Genomic DNA, 10122 nt, shown 5'->3' with positions numbered 1-10122 from the left:
CCTGCGATTCTGTCTTATCACTATGTACCACGATATAGTAATAATTGTTATCAAATAAATAACAACATAATATTTACCTATTATTTTATCGTATGCCGACTTTAAATTTGAATCACTCGCGAATCGCGATTATTTGAAAATTGAACAAAAGTACAGACTACAGAACAGTCGTACAGAGCCTCAGATACCCAATAATGTCTAATTCACACACACTTATGTAAGTATATCACTCAAGTATCCAATTTCAAATGTTTGCCAAAACCAAAAGTTACTTAATAGTTTATCGTTTTTAGCTCATACAATGGATTATACTTATTATGGTTATCAAAACCGAGATATATGATGTACCACGTACGAGGAGCTAGGTAGTGGAGCCAATGTATTGACAATTTTTCAGACGTTGACTTTCTTGAAGATAATTCTGCCGACCCAGATGAAGCCATACCTTATTGGTGAGAATTATGAAACTGAAAGGTGAGAATATTGTCGATAGGTTTTTATTCCAGATCTATATTGATGTGCTATTAGCTAACATACCCTCCTGTTCACGGGACACATTGTACAATATCTAATTGTGTGCGTGGACATATTATATTCAGCTCTTTTAGTAAAAAAAAATTAATAAATAAATAATTATATGTTACAATCTTAAAATGTCCATGACTTGTTTTAAAGATAAAATACAAATATAACAAGTGCTTGCCCCCATAAGGTTCTTTAAAAAATATTCTTGCGTTTAAGTTTGATTATAACATTATGGCATATCACTCTAAACACATAACTAGTTTGGACATTGGTATCTTTTCTGAAGGGAAAGTGCATCTAGTTGGATGCGTTAAACAGTTAAAGATTGATTGTACCAGTTTGTTTTCAAATACATGGGGAAAAACAAAAAGATGATTGAGGAAAAACGATTACATTTTTGACAAACATTGATTTTCTTTTATCGGCAAAAAATACCTAGGTGTATATGTTCTAGTTAAATATGTATTAAATGTTCAATTGTGTATTTAGGTTATGCTTATTGTAAGAATTGATAAAAATTGATGATCATAGTGAGGGCTGGGATTTGTATGTAAATACATATTTTTAGTAAAACATGATAAATTAATTATTGCAAATGATAAATTTGTTTAACGCTATTTGCAATAAAATAAGACATATTTTATTTTACATATTTCGTAAGTTTTGACAATTTTGGTGGCTTAGTAATATTTTACATTTATATTTCAATAATGGTACTCGGCAAATTGTAAGTGTATAATGTATATAGGAAATAAGTAGGTTAAAATAAATATTAATAACTTGATTTTAGTTTATCTTATCTGTTTCTGTTCGATAACCATAATGATCTTAGATTATACTTTATGTTCAACAATTATTTGACAAAATATTCTTGCGAATTTACAACAGTACCTATATCAGACTATCAGTTCTTGTGTTCATTCATTTGATTCAAAATGGTCCAATTTGGGTTTCTATTGATGACTAAGTCATTGTTAAGACCAAATCGCCGTACATTTAATTTTGAAAATTGAAAACAATATATGGTTTGTCATTGTTTCACTTTAAATTGATTAAACATTAATTGTATTTCAGTTTAACAACATATTTTTTTTTTACTATCGCATATTTTTTAATTTTTACCACAAAATATTATATTTTTTTAAATTAAATTAATTAGACATAAAAAACAATTAATTGTAACTGTTGTTCAAAAATTATTTAGAATTGTATTTTAATTTAAAACTTTAACATAATTTTTTAATTTTTCTTAGTACATATTTTTTATTTTATACTGCATATTTTGGCAATTTTAATTACATATATATGTACATATTTTTGGTTTTTTATTACATATAAATCCCAGCCCTAATCATAGTAATATTATTTATGAAATTGAATTAATAATATGTAATTTATTGGTTTACAGGTCGTCAAGCCCGTTCCCAATTACAATGAGGAAAAACAACCTTCTTTGAATAAAGAGTACGGAATTACCAAAAAGCGTAGTGTATAGTAGAAGTGTATACTTTTCAGTAAAACATCCATTGTCTCGCCTCGCAACATTAACGTTAATCTTCATTTGTAAGTATTATTTTCTAGTTGTATTGATTATATTATGTGTTAATAATATGGAGTCAGTCTAATTTGTTAATTTGTTCAAAAATATAGATTTCCAAAAAATCAATGAAATAGAAGGAAATATAATGGCCAAAAATCTTCGAATTAAATGATTATCCCAATTTCTACTGGCATAGAATCTGCGATAAACATTTCACAATAATTACTGGTTGTAAACAATGCTCAGCGAATTATAGTAAACATGGTCAGAGGCTGTCTCAAAACATAATCCAAACCACTTGACTGGGATAGAGAAGTAAAATAAATGTTTTGATTCACGGCAACACTGGTACTAATCTGAGCACGACTAGTAACTCGCATCTAAGAGGTAAAATGGTTTAATACATAATTCATAAATTAGGTATTTATATATTTTTTACAATTTGCATTTTCAGATAATTTTGTTTCTCTAACGATGAGTTAGAAGAAAATTAACAGACGAATAAGGGATTTGGAGTCTATACAGTTGATGATTTTAATTCACCCAGAAAAGCCTCAGATACCCAATAATGTCTAATTCACACACACTTATGTAAGTATATCACTCAAGTATCCAATTTCAAATGTTTGCCAAAACCAAAAGTTACTTAATAGTTTATCGTTTTTAGCTCATACAATGGATTATACTTATTATGGTTATCAAAACCGAGATATATGATGTACCACGTACGAGGAGCTAGGTAGTGGAGCCAATGTATTGACAATTTTTCAGACGTTGACTTTCTTGAAGATAATTCTGCCGACCCAGATGAAGCCATACCTTATTGGTGAGAATTATGAAACTGAAAGGTGAGAATATTGTCGATAGGTTTTTATTCCAGATCTATATTAGGTACTGTGCTATTAGCTAACATACCCTCCTGTTCACGGGACACATTGTACAATATCTAATTGTGTGCGTGGACATATTATATTCAGCTCTTTTAGTCAAAAAAAATTAATAAATAAATAATTATATGTTACAATCTTAAAATGTCCATGACTTGTTTTAAAGATAAAATACAAATATAACAAGTGCTTGCCCCCATAAGGCTCTTTAAAAAATATTCTTGCGTTTAAGTTTGATTATAACATTATGGCATATCAATCTAAACACATAACTAGTTTGGACATTGGTATCTTTTCTGAAGGGAAAGTGCATCTAGTTGGATGCGTTAAACAGGTAAAGATTGATTGTACCCGTTTGTTTTCAAATACATGGGGAAAAACAAAAAGATGATTGAGGAAAAATGATTACATTTTTGACAAACATTGATTTTCTTTTATCGGCAAAAAATACCTAGGGGTAGATACATGATTTGTTAGGCGAATGTTCCTGTTAGCATTTTCTATACACCTTACAATTTTTAAAACGATTTCACTCTTTTTGAGCTAATTATGGGGATAATACATTTCAATTTTTCCAATTAGTTTTGATATAAAATTTTGTGTCAATAAAAAGTTCCTTGCTATGTCCGAGAGTTTGAAAATGTAATACGGACATCCCATTATAATTTCCATAATATCTGGTAGCCTCCATTTTTCACAAGCATTTACAGATCACATTTTGACAAAATTCATCAACAATTTGCAAATTATGTTCTAGGTAAATATGTATTAAATGTTCAATTGTGTATTTAGGTTATGCTTATGGTAAGAATTGATAAAAATTGATGATCATAGTTAGGGCTGGGATTTGTATGTAAATACATATTTTTAGTAAAACATGATAAATTAATTATTGCAAATGATAAATTCGTTTCACGCGATTTGCAATAAAATAAGACATATTTTATTTTACATATTTCGTCATAAATACATATTTTTACATACTCTGTAAAATTATCGCTTTTTTTTTACATATTTCGTAAGTTTTGACAATTTTGGTGGCTTAGTAATATTTTACATTTATATTTCAATAATGGTACTCGGCAAATTGTAAGTGTATAATGTATATAGGAAATAAGTAGGTTAAAATAAATATTAATAATTTGATTTTAGTTTATCTTATCTGTTTCTGTTCGATAACCATAATGATCTTAGATTATACTTTATGTTCAACAATTATTTGACAAAATATTCTTGCGAATTTACAACAGTACCTATATCAGACTATCAGTTCTTGTGTTCATTCATTTGATTCAAAATGGTCCAATTTGGGTTTCTATTGATGACTAAGTCATTGTTAAGACCAAATCGCCGTACATTTAATTTTGAAAATTTAAAAAAATATACGGTTTGTCATTGTTTCACTTTAAATTGATTATACATTAATTGTATTTCAGTTTAACAACATATTTTTTTTTTACTATTGCATATTTTTTAATTTTTACCACAAAATATTATATTTTTTTAAATTAAATTAATTATACATAAAAAACAATTAATTGTAACTGTTGTTTAAAAATTATTTAGAATTGTATTTTAATTAAAAACTTTAACATAATTTTTTAATTTTTCTTAGTACATATTTTTTATTTTATACTGCATATTTTGGCAATTTTAATTACATATATATGTACATATTTTTAGTTTTTTTATTACATTTAAATCCCAGCCCTAATCATAGTAATATTATTTATGAAATTGAATTAAATATGTAATTTATTGGTTTACAGGTCGTCAAGCCCGTTCCCAATTGCAATGAGGAAATACAACCTTCTTTGAATGAAGAGTACGGAATTACCAAAAAGCGCAGTGTATAGTAGAAGTGTATACTTTTCAGTAAAACATCCATTGTCTCGCCTCGCCACATTAACGTTAATCTTCATTTGTAAGTATTATTTTCTAGTTGTATTGATTATATTATGTGTTAATAATATGGAGTCAGTCTAATTTGTTAATTTGTTCAAAAATATAGATTTCCAAAAAATCAATGAAATAGAAGGAAATAATGGCCAAAAATCTTCGAATTAAATGATTATCCCAATTTCTACTGGCATAGAATCTGCGATAAACATTTCACAATAATTACTGGTTGTAAACAATGCTCAGCAAATTATAGTAAACATGGTCAGAGGCTGTCTCAAAACATAATCCAAACCACTTGACTGGGATAGAGAAGTAAAATAAATGTTTTGGTTCACGGCAACACTGGTACTAATCTGAGCACGACTAGTAACTCGCATCTAAGAGGTAAAATGGTTTAACATAATTCATAAATTAGGTATTTATATATTTTTTACAATTTGCATTTTCAGATAATTTTGTTTCTCTAACGATGAGTTAGAAGAAAATTAACAGACCAATAAGGGATTTGGAGTCTATACAGTTGATGATTTTAATTCACCCAGAAAAGCCTCAGGTACCCAATAATGTCTAACTCACACACACTTATGTAAGTATATCACTCAAGTATCCAATTTCAAATGTTTGCCAAAACCAAAAGTTACTTAATAGTTTATCGTTTTTAGCTCATACAATGGATTATACTTATTATGGTTATCAAAACCGAGATATATGATGTACCACGTACGAGGAGCTAGGTAGTGGAGCCAATGTATTGACAATTTTTCAGACGTTGACTTTCTTGAAGATAATTCTGCCGACCCAGATGAAGCCATACCTTATTGGTGAGAATTATGAAACTGAAAGGTGAGAATATTGTTGATAGGTTTTTATTCCAGATCTATATTACTGTGCTATTAGCTAACATACCCTCCTGTTCACGGGACACATTGTACAATATCTAATCGTGTGCGTGGACATATTATATTCAGCTCTTTTAGTCAAAAAAAATTAATAAATAAATAATTATATGTTACAATCTTAAAATGTCCATGACTTGTTTTAAAGATAAAATACAAATATAACAAGTGCTTGCCCCATAAGGTTCTTTAAAAATATTCTTGCGTTTAAGTTTGATTTTAACATTATATCATATCACTCTAAACACATAACTAGTTTGGACATTGGTATCTTTTCTGAAGGGAAAGTGCATCTAGTTGGATGCGTTAAACAGGTAAAGATTGATTGTACCCGTTTGTTTTCAAATACATGGGGAAAAACAAAAAGATGATTGAGGAAAAATGATTACATTTTTGACAAACATTGATTTTCTTTTATCGGCAAAAATTACCTAGGTGTAGATACATGATTCGTTTGCCGAATGTTCCTGTTAGCATTTTCTATACACCTTACAATTTTTAAAACGATTTCACTCTTTTTGAGCTAATTATGTGGATAATACATTTCAATTTTTTCAATTAGTTTTGATATAAAATTTTGTGTCAATAAAAAGTTCCTTGCTATGTGCGAGAGTTTGAAAATGTAATACGGGCATCCCATTATAATTTCTATAATATCTGGTAGCCTCCATTTTTCACAAGCATTTACAGATCACATTTTGACAAAATTCATCAACAATTTGCAAATTATGTTCTAGTTAAATATGTATTAAATGTTCAATTGCATATTTTAGGTTATGCTTATTGTAAGAATTGATATAAATTGATGATCATAGTTAGGGCTGGGATTTGTATGTAAATACATATTTTTAGTAAAACATGATAAATTAATTATTGCAAATGATAAATTCGTTTCACGCGATTTGCAATAAAATAAGACATATTTTATTTTACATATTTCGTCATAAATACATATTTTTACATACTCTGTAAAATTATCGCTTTTTTTTTACATATTTCGTAAGTTTTGACAATTTTGGTGGCTTAGTAATATTTTACATTTATATTTCAATAATGGTACTCGGCAAATTGTAAGTGTATAATGTATATAGGAAATAAGTAGGTTAAAATAAATATTAATAATTTGATTTTAGTTTATCTTATCTGTTTCTGTTCGATAACCATAATGATCTTAGATTATACTTTATGTTCAACAATTATTTGACAAAATATTCTTGCGAATTTACAACAGTACCTATATCAGACTATCAGTTCTTGTGTTCATTCATTTGATTCAAAATGGTCCAATTTGGGTTTCTATTGATGACTAAGTCATTGTTAAGACCAAATCGCCGTACATTTAATTTTGAAAATTTAAAAAAATATACGGTTTGTCATTGTTTCACTTTAAATTGATTATACATTAATTGTATTTCAGTTTAACAACATATTTTTTTTTTACTATTGCATATTTTTTAATTTTTACCACAAAATATTATATTTTTTTAAATTAAATTAATTATACATAAAAAACAATTAATTGTAACTGTTGTTTAAAAATTATTTAGAATTGTATTTTAATTAAAAACTTTAACATAATTTTTTAATTTTTCTTAGTACATATTTTTTATTTTATACTGCATATTTTGGCAATTTTAATTACATATATATGTACATATTTTTAGTTTTTTATTACATTTAAATCCCAGCCCTAATCATAGTAATATTATTTATGAAATTGAATTAAATATGTAATTTATTGGTTTACAGGTCGTCAAGCCCGTTCCCAATTGCAATGAGGAAATACAACCTTCTTTGAATGAAGAGTACGGAATTACCAAAAAGCGCAGTGTATAGTAGAAGTGTATACTTTTCAGTAAAACATCCATTGTCTCGCCTCGCCACATTAACGTTAATCTTCATTTGTAAGTATTATTTTCTAGTTGTATTGATTATATTATGTGTTAATAATATGGAGTCAGTCTAATTTGTTAATTTGTTCAAAAATATAGATTTCCAAAAAATCAATGAAATAGAAGGAAATAATGGCCAAAAATCTTCGAATTAAATGATTATCCCAATTTCTACTGGCATAGAATCTGCGATAAACATTTCACAATAATTACTGGTTGTAAACAATGCTCAGCAAATTATAGTAAACATGGTCAGAGGCTGTCTCAAAACATAATCCAAACCACTTGACTGGGATAGAGAAGTAAAATAAATGTTTTGATTCACGGCAACACTGGTACTAATCTGAGCACGACTAGTAACTCGCATCTAAGAGGCAAAATGGTTTAACATAATTCATAAATTAGGTATTTATATATATTTTACAATTTGCATTTTCAGATAATTTTGTTTCTCCAACGATGAGTTAGAAGAAAATTAACAGACGAATAAGGCATTTGGAGTCTGTACAGTTGATGATTTTAATTCACCCAGAAAAGCCTCCGATACCCAATAATGTCTAATTCACACACACCTATGTAAGTATATCACTCAAGTATCCAATTTCAAATGTTTGCCAAAACCAAAAGTTACTTAATAGTTTATCGTTTTTAGCTCATACAATGGATTATACTTATTATGGTTATCAAAACCGAGATATATGATGTACCACGTACGAGGAGCTAGGTAGTGGAGCCAATGTATTGACAATTTTTCAGACGTTGACTTTCTTGAAGATAATTCTGCCGACCCAGATGAAGCCATACCTTATTGGTGAGAATTATGAAACTGAAAGGTGAGAATATTGTTGATAGGTTTTTATTCCAGATCTATATTACTGTGCTATTAGCTAACATACCCTCCTGTTCACGGGACACATTGTACAATATCTAATCGTGTGCGTGGACATATTATATTCAGCTCTTTTAGTCAAAAAAAATTAATAAATAAATAATTATATGTTACAATCTTAAAATGTCCATGACTTGTTTTAAAGATAAAATACAAATATAACAAGTGCTTGCCCCATAAGGTTCTTTAAAAATATTCTTGCGTTTAAGTTTGATTTTAACATTATATCATATCACTCTAAACACATAACTAGTTTGGACATTGGTATCTTTTCTGAAGGGAAAGTGCATCTAGTTGGATGCGTTAAACAGGTAAAGATTGATTGTACCCGTTTGTTTTCAAATACATGGGGAAAAACAAAAAGATGATTGAGGAAAAATGATTACATTTTTGACAAACATTGATTTTCTTTTATCGGCAAAAATTACCTAGGTGTAGATACATGATTCGTTTGCCGAATGTTCCTGTTAGCATTTTCTATACACCTTACAATTTTTAAAACGATTTCACTCTTTTTGAGCTAATTATGTGGATAATACATTTCAATTTTTTCATTAGTTTTGATATAAAATTTTGTGTCAATAAAAAGTTCCTTGCTATGTCCGAGAGTTTGAAAATGTAATACGGGCATCCCATTATAATTTCTATAATATCTGGTAGCCTGCCATTTTTCACAAGCATTTACAGATCACATTTTGACAAAATTCATCAACAATTTGCAAATTATGTTCTCTTTAAATATGTATTAAATGTTCAATTGTATATTTTAGGTTATGCTTATTGTAAGAATTGATAAAAATTGATGATCATAGTTAGGGCTGGGATTTGTATGTAAATACATATTTTTAGTAAAACATGATAAATTAATTATTGCAAATGATAAATTCGTTTCACGCGATTTGCAATAAAATAAGACATATTTTATTTTACATATTTCGTCATAAATACATATTTTTACATACTCTGTAAAATTTTTGCTTTTTTTTTACATATTTCGTAAGTTTTGACAATTTTGGTGGCTTAGTAATATTTTACATTTATATTTCAATAATGGTACTCGGCAAATTGTAAGTGTATAATGTATATAGGAAATAAGTAGGTTAAAATAAATATTAATAACTTGATTTTAGTTTATCTTATCTGTTTCTGTTCGATAACCATAATGATCTTAGATTATACTTTATGTTCAACAATTATTTGACAAAATATTCTTGCGAATTTACAACAGTACCTATATCAGACTATCAGTTCTTGTATTCATTCATTTGATTCAAAATGGTCCTATTTGGGTTTCTATTGATGACTAAGTCATTGTTAAGAACTATACGCCGTACATTTAATTTTGAAAATTTAAAACAATATATGGTTTGTCATTGTTTCACTTTAAATTGATTAAACATTAATTGTATTTCAGTTTAACAACATATTTTTTTTTACAATTGCCTATTTTTTAATTTTTACCACAAAATATTATATTCTTTTAACTTAAATTAATTAGACATAAAAAACAATTAATTGTAACTGTTGCTCTAAAATTATTTAAAATTGTATTTTAATTTACAACTTTAAAATAATTTTTTAATTTTTCTTA

General features: G+C 27.6%; 3 long non-coding RNA genes across 4 annotated transcripts in view; all 3 read left to right on the top strand.

Moving 5' to 3' along the window:
• Positions 1–176: 176 nt before the first annotated feature.
• On the top strand, positions 177–2082 carry LOC107882661. The gene is made up of 3 exons (XR_001678846.2): positions 177–217; positions 294–474; positions 1934–2082. It is a non-coding gene; the product is annotated as an uncharacterized LOC107882661 (long non-coding RNA).
• Positions 2083–2181: 99 nt separating this feature from the next.
• On the top strand, positions 2182–5349 carry LOC107882660. Its single transcript, XR_001678845.2, has 6 exons — positions 2182–2452; positions 2520–2656; positions 2733–2913; positions 4722–4876; positions 4964–5238; positions 5304–5349. It is a non-coding gene; the product is annotated as an uncharacterized LOC107882660 (long non-coding RNA).
• An 89-nt stretch (positions 5350–5438) lies between these two features.
• LOC107882659 overlaps positions 5439–10122 on the top strand; it is a 15904-nt gene continuing 11220 nt past the window's right edge. Inside the window, exons 1-4 of one of the 2 annotated variants that reach the window (XR_003840140.1) lie at positions 5439–5697; positions 7500–7654; positions 7742–8218; positions 8295–8475. This is a non-coding gene — a long non-coding RNA (uncharacterized LOC107882659). Of the gene's footprint in view, positions 5698–7499; positions 7655–7741; positions 8219–8294; positions 9007–10122 lie in introns of those variants that run through there. The other variant, XR_003840139.1, reaches the window with a different exon arrangement.

Source organism: Acyrthosiphon pisum, chromosome X, assembly GCF_005508785.2.
Source record: "Acyrthosiphon pisum isolate AL4f chromosome X, pea_aphid_22Mar2018_4r6ur, whole genome shotgun sequence".
Taxonomy (NCBI): Eukaryota; Metazoa; Arthropoda; class Insecta; order Hemiptera; family Aphididae; genus Acyrthosiphon; species Acyrthosiphon pisum.
This window is presented reverse-complemented; position numbering and strand designations above follow the sequence as displayed.